The 22,158-nt window shown below is 42.2% G+C and overlaps 1 protein-coding gene across 2 annotated transcripts in view; it reads left to right on the plus strand.

Annotated features, from left to right (window-relative positions):
• Positions 1-22,158, plus strand: part of PRKCA (protein kinase C alpha) — a 1,238,381-nt gene that overhangs the window by 971,167 nt on the left and 245,056 nt on the right. The window lies entirely within an intron of this gene.

The raw sequence follows: 22,158 nt of genomic DNA on the forward strand, positions 1-22,158 counted from the left end.
ACAGTGTTTGGGGGAAGACCATCCTAAGGTTGACAGGTCTAACAATAGCTTTATGAGGCCATAATTAGGAGTTCCATTCCACTCTAATTTGAAGTGAGCCATCTTTATTTACCTATCGAATATAACTTGAATGTGGGTTTTATCTACTTGAAAATTGTTCAAAACGTTGTGAAAGACTGAACAGGTTATGAATCAGTTGAATGTGCATAGAGCAAATAATACAAGGTAGGGCGTTAAAAACTCAGTCACAACAGAATTAAAAAGCTAGAATTGACTTTATCAAATTTAATTTTATATCCGTCTTGCTTTGGTTGTTTATATTTTGAAGCTAGAGTAGGACTTATTTTCCTACAGATTTCTAATAACACTATTAAACATTGGTTAAACTTTGAAATGTAACTTTTGCAGGCTATTGTTCAGTGAAATAAATTGTTGCTGTTCACCATTGGTGCCTTACAGAATCAGTGCTTATTTTCTGTATTTCAAAGTGTCAGACTCATGCGTACCTTGTGGCTGTGCTCACTGTCTACTTGCTTTATGTAATTACAAAGTTGCTTTCACTGACCTTTGAAATACCTGCCTCCCTTGAAATTCTCTGCACGATCTTCCCAGAGTTCTAGCTATTCCCACTATAAAGGGTCCATTTCTTTCTGTTGTTGGCCTTTTTCTTCTGTTTCCATGGTGTTATTTTTTGACAGATTTGTATCTGTTTGACCTGTTCTCCTCTGTCTCGGGGATTTGTCAGTAGCAGCTTTATAATGTCCGTGAAGTCGGTCATTCTGCGACTTCGCCTTCCTGACTCATCCCTAGTATGGACCAATAGTTTTCGGCCTCAATGCCACTTCATTACAGTATACATTAAACATTTGTTTTCAAAGTATCCTTCTCTGCTCACATTTAACCTTTTATGATCACTCTCTGCTTGCCTTGCTTTTCATCACCTATTATGTTTTCTTTACTGCTCACTAGCCTTCCAACCCCATTAGCATGTACTTGCCTGTCTCTCTGCTCTGCTTCGGTAGAGTGGTGTAGCAAGGGTGCTATGAGTGCTGATGCAAAGAAGGACGTGTCTCCAGCCCCCCTTGCACTACCAGGCCTAATTTTATTCTTCCAAACTTAAGACACTGCTTTTTTTCCTCTCGTTGAGAAAAACTTGAACAATCTCTCTTCTGTTGTTTCCAGTACCAGATCCTTTTCTATGCTGGTTCAAAGTGTCCTTATTGGTTTCAACTGTATTCGTTTGGCTAACTTAATGTATCAAGTTTTCTGTATTATTTAAGACACTTTCACGTTTTGAGTCTCAGAGATACTGATGTGTCACCCCACTAACTGGTTAATGACCTCTAGGTGTTTTTATACTGACTCAACTGCATTATCAGTGGTGTGTGCTTCAGGATCTTCCTGGCCTCTCTCTGTGGGTTATCTGTAATGGGAATGGGATCATTGGACAGGCTGGGCTGTGAGTGGACTTTGTCGACCTGTAAATGTGTTTTTTGACAACTATAAAAAGTTTCCTTAAACTTTTGAAAACACATAGGAGTAGAGTTTCCTCAAACAGGAGCTCATAGCAGACAGTCTGAAGCATCTTACATGACAGTCTGTAGCTTGTTCCATGACGCCTGATCAACCCTCTAGGGTAGTGATCTCAAATTTCTTAATGCCATGCCCCGCACCATGTAAAAAAAAAAAAAAAAACACACCCTCAATATTTCAAAATTATTCTGTTAAATTGGTAATGTTTAAATATGCCTAAACATTTTTAAACATTGCAGTTAAGTTCTGTTAGCCCTTATGCGTATACTCCTAGTCAGTATATACATGACAAAATATGTTAGTGATGGCCCATTACAAAGTGATCTACTGATGCTCTTTTTTATCATTAAAACAAAGCATGATGCTTCTCTTCGCCAGCCCCCCCCCCCACCCCACTGGGTCACTTAAGGTGCCCCCAGGGCTCCCTCCCGACCTCCTAGTTTGAAGACCTCTGTTTTAGAGGCTTTCTGTGAAAAAGGCTAAAAGTGAAAACGATCAGGGTGGAGAAGGCACCCTGGAGGCTGCAGTATTTGCAGATATTTACAGATGCCAGATTCTTACGCCGCAATTCTCTGGCTTGGTTCCCCCCTTGATGGCTCACAGAAGCTAAATTCTCTCCAGTGGGAGCAGGTCTCCGGACAGTGCCTCAAGACCATTCTAGAACTTCAAATTAGCCCATTGCAAGCTTGTCCCAAAAGTTTCAAAAAGTAGAGAGAATGCTCCAATATGGAGCAAATGCTGCCTGAAATTGAAGCATGTTTCTACAACCTCAGAATCATCAGCCCTGATTGGTTAGTTTTTGGGCTCTGTGAGAGGCTTAAAGATGCATGGCTGGCCAGAGTATCCGAGGAAGGTTAACTTTTGCTCTGCTCAGCTTATTGTGTCATTGTCTGTCACACTCCTAATTTCCCAAGTTCCCATCCGCCAGTATATGGTATAGGAGTATCTTATTCTTGATTTTAAGGAGCTTTAATCCCCTTAATAGGTATAAGAGCTAAAGGTTTAGGAGCTCTACTGTTATCTGATAATTAAACACCGGTTGATCAGAGTCCCAAAGCTAATTCAATATGCCACCCTGAATATCACACAACTGAAGACGAGAGCCATTAAAACCTCATATAATAATAAATTACCAGGTGCTGTAAATGTACATAGTCAAAAGGCCTTTCCACGGCCTCGTTACATTGGCGATCCATTACAGATGTAGAAAGAAAATAAATGTTTAGCACGATAACCTCATTCATGATATCAAAGTGCCTTGAAGTTATCATTTTCAGTAGTCGAAGAACACATTAAGTGGCACGAAGTGGAGTGCACAGAATGGCATTTCTTAGCTCTTTGCTGTGACCGTGTTTTATCATATTTATCATATTACATAGACATTTGTTTTACACAATCAATTGACCTTCAAAAAATGAAGTTTAAATCCTGTTAAGCCTGTGTGCTGGATCGTTGTCTGTGCTAAGTTTAATTTTGAAACACCCTATTTTTAGGTGTTTTCGATTTTCTTGAACTGTAATTCCCAATGTTGCCGCGACTTGTAGTCACAGCAGCACTTGATCTGAGAGGACCCTCTCTAGAGAAGCAATTTCACTTTAGATTTAAGTAATTTCCCATAATAAAATCTGAATTCTGGCACAAATTTGCTAGTACTGCCGTCTAATGAGGAAAAAATGAATATACTCCTGATAGCAGTGGATGAAGACAAACATACCCATGGAGACCTCTGGGAATCGAGTAAGTGACTTCTCAAACGAGCCTTGGTGAAACGTATTCTGACTCAAGAGTGCCTGCTTGTGAGTAGCACAAATAACTCCACCGTTGAAAATACTCACAGCAGACTCGAGTGACCTGGCCATATTCAACCACTCCACCACTGGCAACTTAATAGAAGTGAAGGTCTCATGTCTGTTTCATCACTTGTTGTTTTTGCTTTGTCGCCCTAAGTGGGAAGGGTATGCCCAGACGTGGGTCCCGTGCTTCCCATGCCACTGGATTCAAGCTAGCCTGGCTGATGAGGGGTGAAACCCCGAAACCAGTTCCAGGATGCTTGTTTCCGGTCCAGTGAGGACCTGGCTTGGCAGTTCGGTCTGGACTGTTCCCATGAGGAACAGGGTCAAGACTGATTTGCATATGGCTGGGTCCAAACTGGGGTGGCATGGTGAGCAAAAGAACGATGGATTAAACCCAGATCTATGACTGGGGGTGGATTAAACCCAGATCTATGACTGGGGGTGAGTGTTTGACAATGTTCAGCATTCCGTCCATCACTTGTTGTTTTTGCTTTGTCGCCCTAAGTGGGAAGGGTATGCCCAGACGTGGGTCCCGTGCTTCCCATGCCACTGGATTCAAGCTAGCCTGGCTGATGAGGGGTAAAACCCCGAAACCAGTCCCAGGATGCTTGTTTCCGGTCCAGTGAGGACCTGGCTTGGCAGTTCGGTCTGGACTGTTCCCATGAGGAACAGGGTCAAGACTGATTTGCATATGGCTGGGTCCAAACTGGGGTGGCATGGTGAGCAAAAGAACGATGGATTAAACCCAGATCTATGACTGGGGGTGAGTGTTTGACAATGTTCAGCATTCCGTCCATCACTTGTTGTTTTTGCTTTGTTGCCCTAAGTGCGAAGGGTATGCCCAGACATGGGTCTCGTGCTTCCCATGCCACTGGATTCAAGCTAGCCTGGCTGATGAGGGGTGAAACCCCGAAACCGGTCCCAGGATGCTTGTTTCCGGTCCAGTGAGGACCTGGCTTGGCAGTTCGGTCTGGACTGTTCCCATGAGGAACAGGGACAAGACTGATTTGCATATGGCTGGGTCCAAACTGGGGTGGCATGGTGAGCAAAAGAACGATGGATTAAACCCAGATCTATGACTGGGGGTGAGTGTTTAACAATGTTCAGCATTCCGTCCATCACTTGTTGTTTTTGCTCATGTCTGTTTCACCATCACCATTAAACCAACCATTTTCTGCATGCCCTGCAGGCAGTCAGCATTCAACCTCTTAAATGTGTCTTAGCCACACTGGCTGGTATTAGACAAGACCATCATTTGGTACAGGATGTAGGCGAGCTGGTACCTTGATCCTGGTACACCCGATAGCAGCGTATTACACTGAACCATGAAACTCTCACATGCACCGCTGCAGTGGTTCCTGGATTCTTGTCCTTCTTGTCATATGTGATTCAACAAAAAAAAAATGCAAGTACACTTCATTGGTCAGATACGTTACGTGCGCTGTCCCAGAGGCTGCGCACTTTGCCTCACGTTTTTTAATATGTACATACAATCCCTAGCAAGCTTCATCAGGAGCAACCATCTACGATTCTGGATTCATGTGGTCATTTACCAGATTCACTTATGAATGGGTAACAAGCCTAAACAAGAGATCACAATTACATCCTACTGCAGATAATTTTGCTAGCCAGAGCAAAACATTAGTTTCAAACTGGTTTGTCAAGACTGCAGACACTTAAAAATGAAATGCTTAATTAATTGAAAAAAATGGTGGTTGAAATAACAGTAGGTGGTATGTTCAGGAAAAATGGTGCATTCTGCCTACACACCTCGGGTACAAGAAGAAAAGGCACAGACCTGGATATTTTCTTAACTGGAGTGTTCAGCTGGATTCTTCAAGGTCCCCCTCTGTCTGCCCCCATCATTATGTAGAGGCACTAGAGTATATCCATATCAAGTAAACAGGGCACAGCCGCAGTCATACTTACCTTACTGATCACAAGGGTTACTTATGTAATTTGCTGATCCTTTCTTGATTGTCAGTCAATGGTGCAACGGTACCTCGGTACATACCGTGAAGTGGTCTTCTTCAAAGGAAATATGTTTTTGGTTGCTGGGCTACCACCCGGCAAGTGATTCCCACAAGGCACTTAACTCCATCATTTAGACGTTGCCGGTAATGATATAGCTGTTACAAAAAATGGTGAATGTTCTGACAATCCATGTCTCAGATTTACAGCTGTAATTATATGTTAGAGATGTCAGTTTTCTCGACAGCTGAGCCATCATCAGCTGTCCTGATACAAACCCCTCTCAGAGGTGCTTCTTGTAATAGAAATGTTGTTGGAAGGGCTGCTACTTTTGATGTGACTCCACCACCATCATAACTAAAGGCTTTGCTCCTTCTGTAGCAGACCAGGACAGGAGAAGTGCAAATATCCACCATTCATTGGGGGAAATCTCTCAGTGCACTGAGGACTTTGTTCCCCAAGAAAGACCCTTGCTTTGATAGCTTCCATTTCCAAGGCGGTAGCTGTTTTGGTGAACAAAATGTAGCGATGGCGTAACCACATTCCATAGCGGCATGGTAGATTTGCCACATTTGTTTCACGTAAACAGCTTCTGCCATGGAGATAGAATGAGAAAAAAACCTACTGCTACATGATGAAACTGTAGCAGCCCCTGACCCAGCCATATGGCCACCACATGCTAAGGCCTAGATAGAAACCTATGGGCCAGATGTACAGAAAAGCTATTTTGCATTTCTTAAATATCAACTTCATAGAAATCACTATTTAAGAAATGCAAAATGCTATGTACAGGGATACCGATTTCCTAATAGCAATTCCCACAAAGTAGGAATCACTATTAGGAAATTGGTATTAAGAAATTAAGAAATCCCATTGCATTTTGGTCAATGGACCAGTTTTGCATTTCCTAAATAGCATTTCTTATTAAGAAATTGCTATAAAGGAAATACAAAATGAGGGATGGCAAAGGGTAAAATGCCCCCCTTGGTGCACCCCAAAAAATAGGGGTGCACCTGTAGAGCACACACATGCTTAAGGGGCATGTGTGTGCTCTATTGCAGTAAAAAAAAAAAAAAAGCACATTCAAGTGTTTTTATTTTTTACATTGCTCCTGGTTACCAATGACTTCAAGCCTGTGGTAACTGCATCTCCTAAATGCCCAAGTCGCATGTACATCAGAATAGGAGATCCCTATTTGCAGTATACTATTCTGGGAATCGCAGATTGTGATTTCTAGATTGGAGAAATGTCAATTTGCGATATCTTAAAGGCCTTTGTACATAAGAAAAGTCAGTTTTGCATTTCTTAACGGCCCGAAATAATGATTCAGACCATTAAGAAATGCAAAAGGGCTTTGTACATCTGGCCCTAAATGCCTCAGTATTGGATTTCTGTTATTGCAGTTTGCTAGTTTTAATTGGCCATTGCTAAGTTTCCCTAAAAATAAACTGTTCTACCAAACTTTGACCTCAATCATATCTAGTCAAACATTTTATTTATTACATTTAAAGTGCATGATCACTGAGGAGGCTTTTTGATGGCACAAAATATCTGATACAGACTGCTAGCTACAGATTACTTACTGTAGAATACTCTCCAGGCGTCAGACTGGAGCCAGAGAATTTTAAGTACCTCTGCGCACTAGAAGGTGGTGCCTATCAACTCCACATTGACATTGTCCACGCCAGATGTGATGTGCGCAGGTCCAATAAAGGCACATCCCAGTGCACTGGCATCAGTTATTTTCTTCCGTTGCCATCAGATCGAATCTGGAAGAGCTAATAGTCATTTTTTTGACTGCCGTTATTCTAACTTTTTGTCAATATTTTTCAGCAGTCTTGCTTCCAATGTGCCTTAGGAATGTCCTCTGACAAACCTATAGATTTTGAGCCCTGTGAAGCCCGTCACAGGCAAACGTCTGTGGCAGACCCCCACTTGGTTTGCTTATGGTGCCTGTAGCCAGACCATGACTCCAAGGCCTGCCCTGTCTGCCGTGTGATTACCCCATATTGGTCCAGAAGCGTGCGTTGAAGCTCCTAGTAGTTCTGCACTGAACAACTCTGTTCTGCTCCAGGTCCTGGTCGTGTGGAGGGTCTTGGACCCGCTCTCTGAGTCGTTCCCATCAGTTGTCGTCGAATTGAAAACTTTGTCAGGTTATTCCCACAAGAAGAAGAAGAGCAAGATGTTGAAGCATTCTTCATCTTCGTTGCACCAGTCCAAGTCATCAGATGAGGTGCAGGAACAGTGACACACTTCCGCTGTGGAGTCTGAGTTTGGGGTTGCTCCCCACCTCCCAAAATTTCCCAGAGGTGGAGCAACCACCACCCAGTTCAAAGAATTCTATGAGGCATTGAGCTTCATCTTTGGGCAAGCTGACCCCTCTGGAGCGCCTTCGGGCCCCTTGGGTAAAGAAGTATTGTGACTGGATTCCCATCAGTGGGCTCACTCTCAGTGCCAGTTGAGACCTTTGAATCCATTCCTGGATCTAGAGTGGCTCCAGTCGCAAATCCACAACCTACCTCAGAGTCGGATCAAGTGGTATCATTCTCTGCACTGCTGACACCCCTCGACAGCGCCGACTCCTACTGTAATTCCTGACTCCGATACAGAGCTTGACCGACATAGTCTGACGTCAACTCCAGCGCTGACCACACCAAGAATTTCCAGGTCAGAGACAGTACCTCAATTTTTGGACAGGCCCTTTGAGGAATATGCTTGAGGTATACATGAGGATCCATATGACTACCCTGACCACTTTGAGGAGCCCTTAGCCGAGGATAGCTGGTTGATACCTTTGGTCAACCTACCATCCATAGACCAACTTCTTCCCAGACAAACAGGTTCTCTGAACCTGTAAACCTTTTTTGCCAAAAGTGGTGACACTTTTCAAAATCGGCCAAAGCATCATACTGCCTTCCTTCTGTGCTCTGCTTTACCCCTTCAAGGACAAAGAGAACTCTGGGTGAGAATCAGCTGTTTGTTGGGTTTACTGGATTGAAAAAGGGGAAAGCAGAAATGGACTACCTCCAGATGCATTGTACTCTGCATTAAAATCTGCTGTGTATTGGTCAAAAAGCTTCGTCCAGATGTCTTGCGGGCTCATTTCATGTTATGATGGGCACCTTGTCTGTTTGGCCCTCTGGGACTTTTTGGTCTGAACTAGTTTGCACACCCACCTCTGGGGAGATGTTGCTTTGATATCTATTCTACAGTAACAAATCTGCAACTAGAAGTCTCTATCTGTTGAATAAGTTACTTTCCTTCAGTAATGCTTTGTAATGCTTTATATGGTGGAGACTCTATCTAGCTGCAAGTTCCTTATCAACCCTACCAGTCTTCCTTTCTCTGCGCAGCAGTCTTCCTCCCAAAAGAGGTCCCTTTAGGCCTTAGTTTCTTCACACTGGTCAATCAGCTTTCTGAGGTGCCTCCATGCTTCTGGCCTGATGTTAGCACGTACTGATGTCAGCGCACCTGGGGTGCGCATAAATAGCACTGTGCACTTCACATCAAGTGCGGATGACAATGCAGAGCTAATCAGCGCCACCTACTTGCACGCAGATGAACTGCTCAGGATTTTCTGGATCCAGCCTGACTCCTAGAGAATATTCTGCGGTAAGGAATCTGCAACTTGATAGTCTCTACTAGATAAGGTGTTACAGAAGGTAAGGAACTTGTTCTTCAGAGAGTGAGCTAATTCAAAGGCCCGTCTAAAGGTGTAGGGTTGAAGAATGGGAGGGAGTTCTCTTTCTCTTATGCTGTTTAATTGTGCCCTTTGTTTGATGGGAAGCCTGTTTACTTCTTTGCAGGGACCAAATACATGGATGAACCTCCGCAATCCTTTTATTATCCTGACCACAAAGTTTTGGAAGCAAGTATGTAGGAAGCCCCAAAAGGAGGGTAATACAGCTTTCCAGTATTATGTATGTGCGGGTGACAGCAAATGATTCATAAATCTCTTTTGGAATAAAATTAAGATGTTCTTAGTCTACACAGAAGAAGGAAACAGCCTCCATTTGGTTCTTTAAAGAAGCATCCCTGGCCAATAAAAATGAATATAGAGTTGACCATCATGGTTGGAGTGAGTATCGGTCCTATGAAGGCAGGGCAAATGGGAGAGTTACCTCATTCAGTGTTAGTTACCACTCTTTAGAAACTCCATGTTGCTTGAATTTAGATTCAGGAACGTATGGCCCGGTCACTGTCGGATGGCTGTCCCTCTACCTCATTTCAGAGTCTGAGCCTAGCTATCCAGACTGATAACAGGCAACTGTATCATCCACAGTGGAATGACTCTAATTCCAAACAATCTGATCAGTTCTAGAAACGGGCAGACAGTAAAAAATGGGAAGGTGGATGATTCCTGAGGAACTACACAGCAGACATTGAATTTCACAGATTGAAAAGGTGGAAGGGATAAAGTCTGGAATCACTGTTCCAGGAATAAAACAATCTCAAAACCATCCCTCCAATACTAGTCTCAGCCAGTCGTTTTATTCTCACCAAGTCAACCAAGTTGAATACAGTACAGAAGTCAAACAGAAGAAGCTATCTGTGTCTCCATCATCAACTACTGACTTGATGTAATTCAGGGCTAACTCCAATGTTGTTTTGGTACCTCTTTTTGGGATAAAACCCATTTGGCTGGATTTAATCCACTGGATGGTTCCAGAATTTGTTTAGAAGATTTGCAACCTCCATCTCTACACTTTACAAAGGCTAGGAATAGTATGACCAATCAATTCTTGTTTCTGTAATTGGGCTTGAAAGGAAGTAAAGACCCCAGCATGTGCAAAGGCAGTATGTGGTGTTTCACCATTTTCTATTTTCACTGTGTTATGTCTATTCTGAGTGTCAAGGCTGTAACAGCAAAATCACACACTGTACCTCTGTCCAGCACTAGCTCAACAAAGTGCATTCTTGGTTTTCTAGTCAGTTCGTAAATACACTCCTTTCCTCAACTTGCGGCCATAAATCTGACAAGAACACAGAGGCGGCTAAAAAACATAATGCTTGCAAACATCATAAAAATTGCAGACTCTTAGAATAAAACTTCTGCAACTTGTGCAAATATGTTTAATTTCTTAACAAGTCCTAAAGTGTAGCCTGGAAATAGAGACGGACCTATAAGGAGGTTGGAGAAAGGTTAAGTGGTTCTTCTGGACATGTATGTAAACCTCTTATTTTGTGCATTTGGCAAGCGTTTTAGCACTTGTCATTTATAGAACTGATGCTCCCATTCAACCTGATCTCTTTGAACCTCTGAGAGGGTTTATCTTCATTCAGGATGGTCTGTGTACTGTTCTACATATTATTGTAAGACGCTGACTTAACAGTACAGTGAGACCTCTTAGCAACAATTGAACGCACTGCCTCAGTCAACCTGCTGGATACAGATTTTGAGCGCTCCCACATGGGGAATCCAGGTGAGGTCTCACAAGAGAGTAGGACTGAGAGGATCTGATTCAGATTTTTTGCTTAAGGAGAGGTAAAGCTAACCCAATTTTCCATGTTTCATGGTCAGGCTGGATGTGATTTCTTTAGTGAAGTATATGAAAATGCTTGGTGTCAGTTTATGAAGGACAGATACAAGGCAGGGATTCTCATGCGAGCTAGATTTTAAGAGAAATTGCTGCCAAAATCGCCTAGAGTGAGACTGATTGAAGTTCTCCCCAGTGGGGGTGCTGCCATACAACTGTGGATGGATAGAATCGGTTCTCCTACAGTGAGGCCCTGATTATTTCCCTCATAAATCTGCCTCACCGTTATGGCAAAGTTATTGTCGATCATCAAAAAGGCCTTAGAAGCAGATATATTTCTGGCCAGGTAGACCAGATTATTAAAAACCTAAATGGTGCCTCACAGGCGATTTTGTGCTCACGCTGTTTCAGGTGAAACAAATGACCCTCTAGCCTAAACTAGCACCATCTTATGTGCCAATGAGCTCCCTTCTGCTTGTATGGTACTAGGTTTAACAGCTCTAAGAGTGTCTGAAAACCCCTCACTCCCAGGTGTATGTGCTCTATTTGAAGAGCTATTGCCTTCACAGTAGTACAAAGGGTATTGCCAGGGCAGCGCTACCAGGTGCCAAACTCGAGTGTCGGCTTAGCTAGGAAGGGCCTTTACTGAACTGATCACACCCAGGCAGTTTTCCAGGCGCCATATTATGTATTGGAACTTTGATGCCTGCATTTGAGCGGATATTGTATATTTCATATCACAAACAATTTAGGAAGGGTAGCTCAAAGAATAAATAGAATAACAGAATCGTTAGTTTCACTGTGGAATCAAAAACGAGGCCAAACTTGTGTGCTGGATGCTGGCTGGCGACTTTGCCACGATATTCCTGCAAGTGAGGCCGGCAGGTAGGCTCCATGATGCGTGGGGTAGAAGCCCTGCACCTCGGGGTGTTTTGGGGCCAGCAAATCCCCAAACTGCTGAGAGCAGGGCTGCTGAAGAGAGGCCATCGGGGGCTATGACAAGGATTCCCTCAGCACGAACGGGGCTGGCCACATTATTAAAGGGTGGATATTGATATGCTGGTCTTCTCTTTATGGTAGAGTACGAGCATATCATTTTCTTTTCAGACCAGGATGTGGTCGGTAAAACGCCACTTTTCTACCTATGTGCTCTTCTCTGATTCAAAGTAGCCAATAAAAAGATGAACCATGAGCATCCTTGGTGGGTGTTCCTACTTAATAGCCCGTCATAAGCTTTCATTGAACCTTAGCATAACTGTTGTAGCGTAATAATTCCGAGGTATCTGTGCAGTTCAGAGTTATCTAATCTGTGCAGCATGCATAGGACAAGTCCAGAATGTTAAACTGCTACCATTGTATACTGGTTATGCATGTGGTTAAATCCACTTGTGCAACAGCCTGCTGCTTTTTATTACTTTCATCCTAGTTAATTGAATGACGGAAGGACCTGTCTCTGTGTGGTCAAAATACTGGTCCTGGCCGGCGTAACAGCTGGGGGAAACGTTCTGGTTGGGGTTTAGAAGATAAAATGGGAACAATGAGCCTGTTAGGTATTATTTTATTGGAGAGGTTACATTTTAAGTTTAGAAGGAGTGCAGTTCTCTAAGAGGTGCATTCTTTTGGTTCTTTGGCCAGATTGAATTAGATGACATACTAGCGATGTAGAAAGTATAACATAATATCCCATTCATTGTTTCAAATTTTCTTTTGTTTTGAATAAAATTAATGTTTTAACTCACTATTTTTTCATGGTGCTTATTTTTATTTGAGTTAAAGATTGTGATTGAGGAAAAAATTATTTGTGCTGTTGAAAGGCGCCTCTTAAATTGATAGATTCACTTTTATGTAGATAGCCACCCATATCAAGAATCTATGCAAATGAGTTTATTGTGAAAGTATATGCATTTATCCAGCTATGATCGTTAAGATACCCCTTAATAGTGTTATTTCCTTTACAGAATGCACATCCCCTGCATCTATTCAGTTCTTTCTCTTGTTTTGCATATCAACTTTCCTGTTAATTGCTCAACCTTCTCAAAACATCTGACTGCAGCATCTACTAAATGATTTTTGTTTTCCCCTTACTAACAAAACAGTGTTTTCTTCTCCTGTCTCTTTCAGAACTGTCAAATAAAAAATATCAACTTCTTAAAGGTAGTTCTTTCTCATTAGTGCTCGTTGGCACACCCCATTTGTCACACAGATTTCCTCTTTTAGTGTTTTTTTTATTTCTTAACCAAATTCTTATCATTTTTTATTTTTGTATTTAAGGATGCACTATAGTTCTCAGTTTTCAAAGTGTTTTGGTAAGCTATAACTCAAAAGAAGCCAATTTTTGCTTAAATCCATAACCTGATTGGTTAATCAGAGTGAAATTCTAATACCATGATTATTAATTTTCAATTGTGTAGTTTAGCATAATTAGAACAGGTAATGTATTCGAATGTTAATGGCAAGTAAAATAATAGTGCATCTTTAATATGAGTCTTTTTTTCAATATTTTTGTCTTTGAAGTGGAATTTTTGCAAATTCCATGGCTCATATCGAAAAATCATTGTCACTTTTGGCATAATGTAATAAATATATAACATACGCTTTTTGGTAACGCGTATGGTATATATGGTAGTATGGCATGAAGAGTAGAATAATACCTATGCACTACACCAGTGTTTTGAAACCTTTGATTTCTTAATTTCGGGTTTGTGCACATGTCCTTTTCACAAATATGTCCACTGCCTCGTCGCCATGGTTATCTGTGCTCACTGCCAATATGCTTGGATTCAAACCATTCTCACAGGGCACTTTTACAGTTTCAAGTTTTGTGCACAGCAAAGAAGTGCGTATATGTTTTAATCCCTGTGCAAGTAGTGTGAAAGCAAGAATGCACACTCCGTGGCAAATAATACAGCAGCTTGACTGAAAATGTGAAACAGCACCCAGTGGCAAGGGGAAAGTATTTAGGGTCAAATCAGGGACTACTTTAGATTATTGACAGGACTGATATCAACATGTTTTGTGTGTGAAGGCTGAAGTCTAATTGACATTGCAAAATTAGCATGTTTTGCAAACATTGTTGTAGCTTTAATTGACAAAAATTAAAATAAGTTATCAGGTACAACTAAATGTTTACAGACAAAGCGTGACTGTACCTACACCTGTCTCTGGGTGTCGCACTCTGTGCCTGTTTTCCGAGTGTCTCTGTGGCTCTAAGGCGTCCTCTCTCTAGCTTTCTTAAGATATTGCTGTCGGTGGTCATCGCGCTGTACCTTCTCGCTATGTGACTGTCTCTTTGGACGTCTCTCTATTTGGTTGCCTCTCTCTCTTTCTCTTGCTCTCTCTCTGTATGTCTTCTTTCTCTCTCACTTCTTCTCTCACTCCCTCCACACCAGGGCTCTCTGTCTTGCTCCCTCTCTCTCTTTCTCTCAGGCAGAACCGTTGCAGCTCTGCAGCGATCACTTCTTGTATGTCCGTGTCTCTCAGGAGCTGTCAAACGCCTGCTGCTCCTGCTGGCATCAGAGCTTTTCACATTACTTTAAAAGTTTTAACAAGAACTATCCTGAAACAAAAAAAAAATACAGTAAAGGAGCTGTAGTTTCCGGTTGTTCGCACATAAAACGCACGCATTCCAACAGATGAGTATAGTCTGGGCGGTCTACAAAGGAGTTCACGGATTGAGCTCGGCAGTACTCGGGAATTGGGGGTGGGGGGGGGTGGGGTCAAGAGGGAGGCGATCGACATGCAGCAGTCTCTCAGATCAAAGGCCGAACATTATGCGATGGGCAAACGTCATAACGAGAGTAACAGCTACGGCAATTGTTCGACTTGCTAAATGCCCAACCGGGCCCCGCTAAGTATGGAAGGGAGAAGCCCATGGAACCGTAGCAGCACCGGGGCACGAAACATCGCGACAGCGAGGCTTCTCCTCAGCGACTGATTGAACACTATTTCGTCAGCAGTAATCTATTCTTATTGGACAAGCCATATTTACTGACACCAGAGGGCACTGCAGCTCCGTATACACCGCAGAGCTCACAACTGCGGCTTTGTGAAGCGCTCCCGGGAAACACGAGTCCGTCCATGTTCAGGCTGCTTGGGTCTGCCCTTCATACTGATGTGCAGTGGACCCGGCGTCAGTGAACTTTCTGCGCTTTACCTTGTTGGGTCGTGAGGAAGCCATAAGACACTGGCCGAAACGTTTTGACTTTGTTTTTCAGGAGCACGGCAACACATTTTCAAGAATGTTAAGAGCAGTGCGCCTGGGGAATATTCTTAAGCACCAGTTGGCCTTATCCCTTACCTTTGTGATCCTTTGCCGTGCCACCCGGCGGTGAACCGCATGGCATCATTGCATAGTGGACGCCTTGTGTAAAAACAGTTTACAACAGGGAGAAGGTGTGCCCTAACACGTTTCATTTTAATGAAACATTGATTAATAAAATTGTTGTGAAAATTTCATGATTTTTAAAGACAACTTTTTGTAAAATGCTGAATGCCAGATGCGTATACCTCTGTCAGCCAAGAGAGGCCAGAAAAGTATAACCCTTCAGTCAGTAGTTAATATTTTTATTAGAATAGGAGGCCTATGAATGTCATACATTCAGTTTTCATGCAGGAAATGCGTTTGAAGCATCGGTGATATTAACATTCACCATACGCACCAAACAAAATTATTATCTCTTTTCTAATACTTGTGTTACGTTCCGCTGAGAAATGATGGGCGCTCACGCATTCCGTTTTCGCACACGGTCGAGGGAGCCCGGTGATTACCTGAGGTCAAGCCTGAAATATGATTAATTAGGGTGTAACTTGTGCCAGCGAGCAATACTGTAAAACATTTTGCCCGTAGAGAATGAGCAGCATAGATGTGATGGGTAAAAAAAAAATCAGGGTGTTAAAAGACATGCGACACACCAAAAGAAACATAACTTCTACAAAACAGAAAAGGCTGGAAACTGCGTATGGCCTGTGTATTAGGTAGTAAACTTGGCAGGCTTGATTAATGTTCCACTGAAAACAAATTCTGTACGGTTCTTTAGCTTCGTGCCAGCAGCTCAAAGAATAGCGCCTTTGTAAAGATGCTATTAACAGTGTCTTCCACTTGGTGTCAGTACAAGCCCAGCTGAGGCAAGATAAAACTCAAAACACTAATTTATTATGCATAACACCAGCCCTGAGAGCGAAAAATGTTGCGCAAAGTGACAAAGATAGCTAATTTTTTACCTTTACTGTATGAAAGAGTTCTCCGTTGTGGGGAAGCCTGTTTGTTTTGACAGTCTGTGTGTTTCTCAGTGTGCTTTCTTTATGTGAGGTTTGTTACATCGATTTAGTTCAAGGAGCAACGGCCAAGTAAAAGGTTCTGGACAGTGATTCACCGGGCAGATCTTATAGGCCAACGAGAAGCGTGGGCAGTGCGCCTCATCATCTCGAGTGACACGCACTGCCCTTATTGTGAATGCACCAGAGCAGATTTACCACAATCGTACTTTCGCTAGTGCTCTAGGGGTCTGTAGGAGCGCGCACCCAATGTGTCCCACATGTGATCTGTAGGCGTTGTTTCATTAAAGGTTTATGGGGCAAAAGGATCAATGCACATGCACTTCAAACCAGTCTTTGGAAGCTTCAGAGCGCTCATTTGTAAAGATAGCTAGCACTCCCGCAGCTGCAGTTCAGCCCACTCAAAGCCTGCGTTCTTGGTGTCAGCCGCAGTGCTTTACAATCTGACGAGGAGTACATTATCCGCAAAGTGCACTTTCACTTAAGATGCCTGTATTTTCACCCTGGTTTCAGGCCATAGAACCTAACATGACAACAGTTGCAGCAATATTCTCCCTTCTGATTGTACTGCATTTTGGTTTCTTTTATGTAGCGCTTTATTTCCCAGACGAAGTGCTGAGGCATTTTTAGTGGACGAGAATAGCTCTACTCAGTAGATAGATCGTACTTGGTTGGAAGGTTGTGGGTTTATACAGGGAGTGCAGAATTATTAGGCAAGTTGTATTTTTGAGGATTAATTTTATTATTGAACAACAACCATGTTCTCAATGAACCCAAAAAACTCATTAATATCAAAGCTGAATATTTTTGGAAGTAGTTTTTAGTTTGTTTTTAGTTTTAGCTATGTTAGGGGGATATCTGTGTGTGCAGGTGACTATTACTGTGCATAATTATTAGGCAACTTAACAAAAAACAAATATATACCCATTTCAATTATTTATTATTACCAGTGAAACCAATATAACATCTCAACATTCACAAATATACATTTCTGACATTCAAAAACAAAACAAAAACAAATCAGTGACCAATATAGCCACCTTTCTTTGCAAGGACACTCAAAAGCCTGCCATCCATGGATTCTGTCAGTGTTTTGATCTGTTCACCATCAACATTGCGTGCAGCAGCAACCACAGCCTCCCAGACACTGTTCAGAGAGGTGTACTGTTTTCCCTCCTTGTAAATCTCACATTTGATGATGGACCACAGGTTCTCAATGGGGTTCAGATCAGGTGAACAAGGAGGCCATGTCATTAGATTTCCTTCTTTTATACCCTTTCTTGCCAGCCACGCTGTGGAGTACTTGGACGCGTGTGATGGAGCATTGTCCTGCATGAAAATCATGTTTTTCTTAAAGGATGCAGACTTCTTCCTGTACCACTGCTTGAAGAAGGTGTCTACCAGGAACTGGCAGTAGGACTGGGAGTTGAGCTTGACTCCATCCTCAACCCGAAAAGGCCCCACAAGCTCATCTTTGATGATACCAGCCCAAACCAGTACTCCACCTCCACCTTGCTGGCGTCTGAGTCGGACTGGAGCTCTCTGCCCTTTACCAATCCAGCCACGGGCCCATCCATCTGGCCCATCAAGACTCACTCTCATTTCATCAGTCCATAAAACCTTAGAAAATCAGTCTTGAGATATTTCTTGGCCCAGTCTTGACGTTTCAGCTTGTGTGTCTTGTTCAGTGGTGGTCGTCTTTCAGCCTTTCTTACCTTGGCCATGTCTCTGAGTATTGCACACCTTGTGCTTTTGGGAACTCCAGTGATGTTGCAGCTCTGAAATATGGCCAAACTGGTGGCAAGTGGCATCGTGGCAGCTGCACGCTTGACTTTTCTCAGTTCATGGGCAGTTATTTTGCGCCTTGGTTTTTCCACACGCTTCTTGCGACCCTGTTGACTATTTTGAATGAAACGCTTGATTGTTCGATGATCACGCTTCAGAAGCTTTGCAATTTTAAGAGTGCTGCATCCCTCTGCAAGATATCTCACTATTTTTGACTTTTCTGAGCCTGTCAAGTCCTTCTTTTGACCCATTTTGCCAAAGGAAAGGAAGTTGCCTAATAATTATGCCCACCTGATATAGGGTGTTGATGTCATTAGACCACACCCCTTTCATTACAGAGATGCACATCACCTAATATGCTTAATTGGTAGTAGGCTTTCGAGCCTATACAGCTTGGAGTAAGACAACATGCATAAAGAGGATGATGTGGTCAAAATACTCATTTGCCTAATAATTCTGCACTCCCTGTAGTGTGGCCGTTCAGGTTTGGCTGGAAGCCAAAAGCATCTCTGAGAAAATGACCCCACCCACCTCCCGTAGAATGCTGATGTTTGGAAGGATTCTCCCCAAGGAATTTTTGAAGGGGTTTGGGAAACAGTGCATTTTGCAACACATTTTCATCAGATATCGCATTTCCATCCCGTCTCCTGCCCCCCCGACTCATCTTTAGTTCTGCTCTCACCTTTCAATTTGTCCTCCTACCATAACATCTGTCCCACTTCCTCTCTCACCCTTCCTTTCTCCCTGCTCCTTCCTATCAATCTTTTTTTGCCCCCTAATACTTCCCTTTTCTTTCTTTCGCCTACACTTTACTGATAGCCCCTCTTGTTTTCCATGCCGCCTTCATTTCCTTCCTTGTTTAATACTCCTTCCTTCCAGGGCCGCCAGAGGGCTTACCCACTTGGTTGAATAACCAGTCCGGTAAAACGCCTGTATATTTGTTTAGCAGTTCTTTATAGCAGTGGTTCCTAACCTGTGGTCCGGAGACCCCTGGGGGTCCGTGAAGTCTCCTCAGGGGTCCACGACTGCTTAGAAAATTAAATAATATTAACAGATTAGGGCCGCATCTTTCAGTAATAACTCAGTGGGGGGTCTCCGGATTCCAATAATTTTTCAGTGGGGGTCCCCAGTTTCCAGTATTGATAAAGTGGGGGTCCACAGAAGTCAAAAGGAAGGGAACAACTGCTTTATAGTATAAAAAAAGCGCATTTGATAAGGAAGCTCTCTCGCTGTACACGAGAACAGTTACATACTGCATGCTAACAGTTTAAATAAGAGCCCTTTCTAAATATTTCACAAGAGAACATATGAATAATACATTAGAGGAGCATTAATAAACCGTTCCATGTGATCACGTAGATACAGGAGCTTGCAGCCCATACATAGGTCATTATTTCAAAAAGTGATACAGTTTCTGGTAATTCTCTTCCGGTAGGAATTCTTAAAATACACTTTGCTACTCCCAAGGCAGCCTTACGTATAGCTTAGCAACTCGCACTGAGCTGGCTTCCTATCAAAGCAAGGAGCACTTTTTATTTCCAAGCTTGGCTACATTACGCAAAGGGTGACCCATCAAGGTACTCCAAAATGACAAACACATAAACTGGTTCGCTCAGGTAGACAAAGCCACCCCAGAGTTTCAGCTCTCTCATACTTGATACTCTTTCCTTCAAGGAAAAAAGCACAGAAATAATCATTCTTGGGGACTGCTCCAAAAGTCTGCAACTCACTCTGTCAGCTACAAGTACTTCACTATCCTTTGACATCTTCAAAAGAAGGTCTGAAATTTCTACTAATCCAACGAAAAGGGCATCTTAGGGAATGGAGTCTCCACTAAAACGTTGTATGCACACATGGTGTATGCGTGTCTGTTACTCCGTCGCCCTTTTATACAAATTAGTGGTGTTTAAATCTCTGTTTTATGTGTATATTAAGTAAATATGTTTACATTGTGTACTAGTGTGAACTTCTAGGTGGAAACTCATGTAGCAGAACGTTTGTCAGGTGCTCTGTCACCCAGCCGTGTTTAGCCCATGTTCTATAAGTCTGCTAATACAAAATTAAACTTTTTTCCAGTTGTTATTGCAAAAGCAATGTTCATAATGTTCATGATCATCGATCAAAGCAAAAAACAAATAAACAAGAAGGGGTCAGGTTCTACCAAGGGCACTTGACTTAATTTTCAGGGGAAGCCAGTGGGCACCTCTGTGGCACACTAAAAATTATCCATTGCTGCCACCAGCGAAACCATGAATAAAGAGGTCCAGCGGTGGGGCGTTGCCCCTTAGAAGGATAAATGGCTGGGATAGGAACATCTGTAAAGATAAGTTTCATCCTTACAGTTCGGGAAGTTCCTGACATTTCTGGTTGAGATTAACATTCTTTTGGCTTTTCCTTGACTGTGTACCTTTATTCTAGTTCATGGTTGTCATGGCAGTACATTTCGGGTCCATATTATCATCAAAAATGGACACATGGAATGAAATAGGTCTTGGTGACTGCAGACCAGACCAAACCTCACTGTGATGCTAAAAGTCGTATCCAATACACTACTAATTTAATCAGCACTGTTCAGTGTGTCGTTCAGGCGACAGGACAATTGCACGATTTGAATGCTCCTCCTTCCTGCTAATCCTGTGGTAGTGACGATCATAACAAGTGGCACTCAAATATGTTCCGTAACCTACCCGTCCCCAACAGAGTGAGAACAATAGTGTTCCTTGTAGTTGAGGCAGGGCACCAACATGCAGAACGAGAGGGAGTGGGGGTGTTTATTTGTCGCTAATAACCATAGTAATGAACCACGGTAATTATATCATCATGTGAAACATTTGAGGTCTGGCGCCAGCCAAGATCTTTTGATTTTACTAAAATTACTTATATAATATAATTATTTCTAGAGGCCTTCAGCCACCCCCTTCATCCATTGGTTTATTTTGAGTCATTCACATTTTTCTTCTGCCTCCTACAGCATATAGCATGTGGTGATGCGACAATGCACTTCAGCCAGCCATTGGCTAATATAACTGTGTGCGACAGCATTCTACTCTTTCACAAGGATCACATCCACATTCAAAGTTGTACCCTTAAGTACCAAGCACTACTATGACAATGTGTTCTTTTTGAGACCGAAACAATATTCTTTTTTTTTAGGCATTTTGTTTATATTTGCGAAAGCTCTGCTGATCTGCCAGCAAAGTCTTACAAAAACCACAAGAAAAGAAATAAGATCAATGATAAAGCAAAAGGATTGGATTCGAATGCCAGATCTGTTGACTTTTCCAGTGCTTGTACTGGGTCTGTTGTTGATTCCAATTAGTACAGTTTTTGTGGTCTCAGCATGTGCAAAATTTACATGGTGTTTTAAGATGGATACAGGTTTGGAAATCAAACAGATGAACCTAGTGTTTGGAGAAAAAAACAGGTAATTCACATTTCTGTTTTATTTGCTGAGTAGGTCCAGAAAGAAAGTCAGGAATTCCAATCACCTTGTATATTTCATTAAAGTGGTTCTTTTCTGAACAATCTTGTTTTTTCAAAGTTGTTCTTGTTGCATGCTGTTTTTCTTTGCAACTGTGTGATTTTGTTTCATAAACTACCTAGATCAAATGGTTTCCATATGTCTGTTAAATTATATATTTAAACACATTTGCAGTCTACAGCAGCAAGTAACAAAACTGAATTCTGATGAGAAGGTAACAAGATAATTTCACCGAAACCATCCCAGGTTTGCTGAATTTTGTTCCCGAAGTTCCCAATATTTTCTGGTTATGAGCGGCCTTATTGGTACTCTTACCCATCACAATTGAGGCACAATGTGTATGTGATATTTAAAGTTCTGGTCAGCCCTGCCATTGAAAGTATACGATTTTCTTCCGAGATCTAGTAGAACTCTTAAATGTTACAAGAAATATTTTAATAGCTAAGTTTGTCCCGCCTCTGTCCCCTTTCCATGGACTGGATTCACATTCTTTTTGATCACTAATGTTGGAATCTAGATCCAAAGTTCACTTCCACTGCATGACAGCATGAGCATATTGGGCACACCAGGTAATATTGCAACTTTCGTATGTGGGACGCAATAGCAGCATTTGCATACAAGATGCATGGGCAACTTTATATACAGGGTGAAGTACCAAATTTAGCACCCAGCAAATAATAATTTATGTGGTAAGGCACCAGAATATATTGAGTTTTTAATGTCGTGCTTCCACATTATCACAGAAAAAAATCACAACAAAATATCAAGAAAGTAAGTATATATAGCTTTGCTATACTTAACCCCAAACATATGTGTATCTTCATGATATATGTATATCTATATG

The sequence above is a fragment of the Pleurodeles waltl genome, chromosome 7, assembly GCF_031143425.1.
Source record: "Pleurodeles waltl isolate 20211129_DDA chromosome 7, aPleWal1.hap1.20221129, whole genome shotgun sequence".
Taxonomy (NCBI): domain Eukaryota; kingdom Metazoa; phylum Chordata; class Amphibia; order Caudata; family Salamandridae; genus Pleurodeles; species Pleurodeles waltl.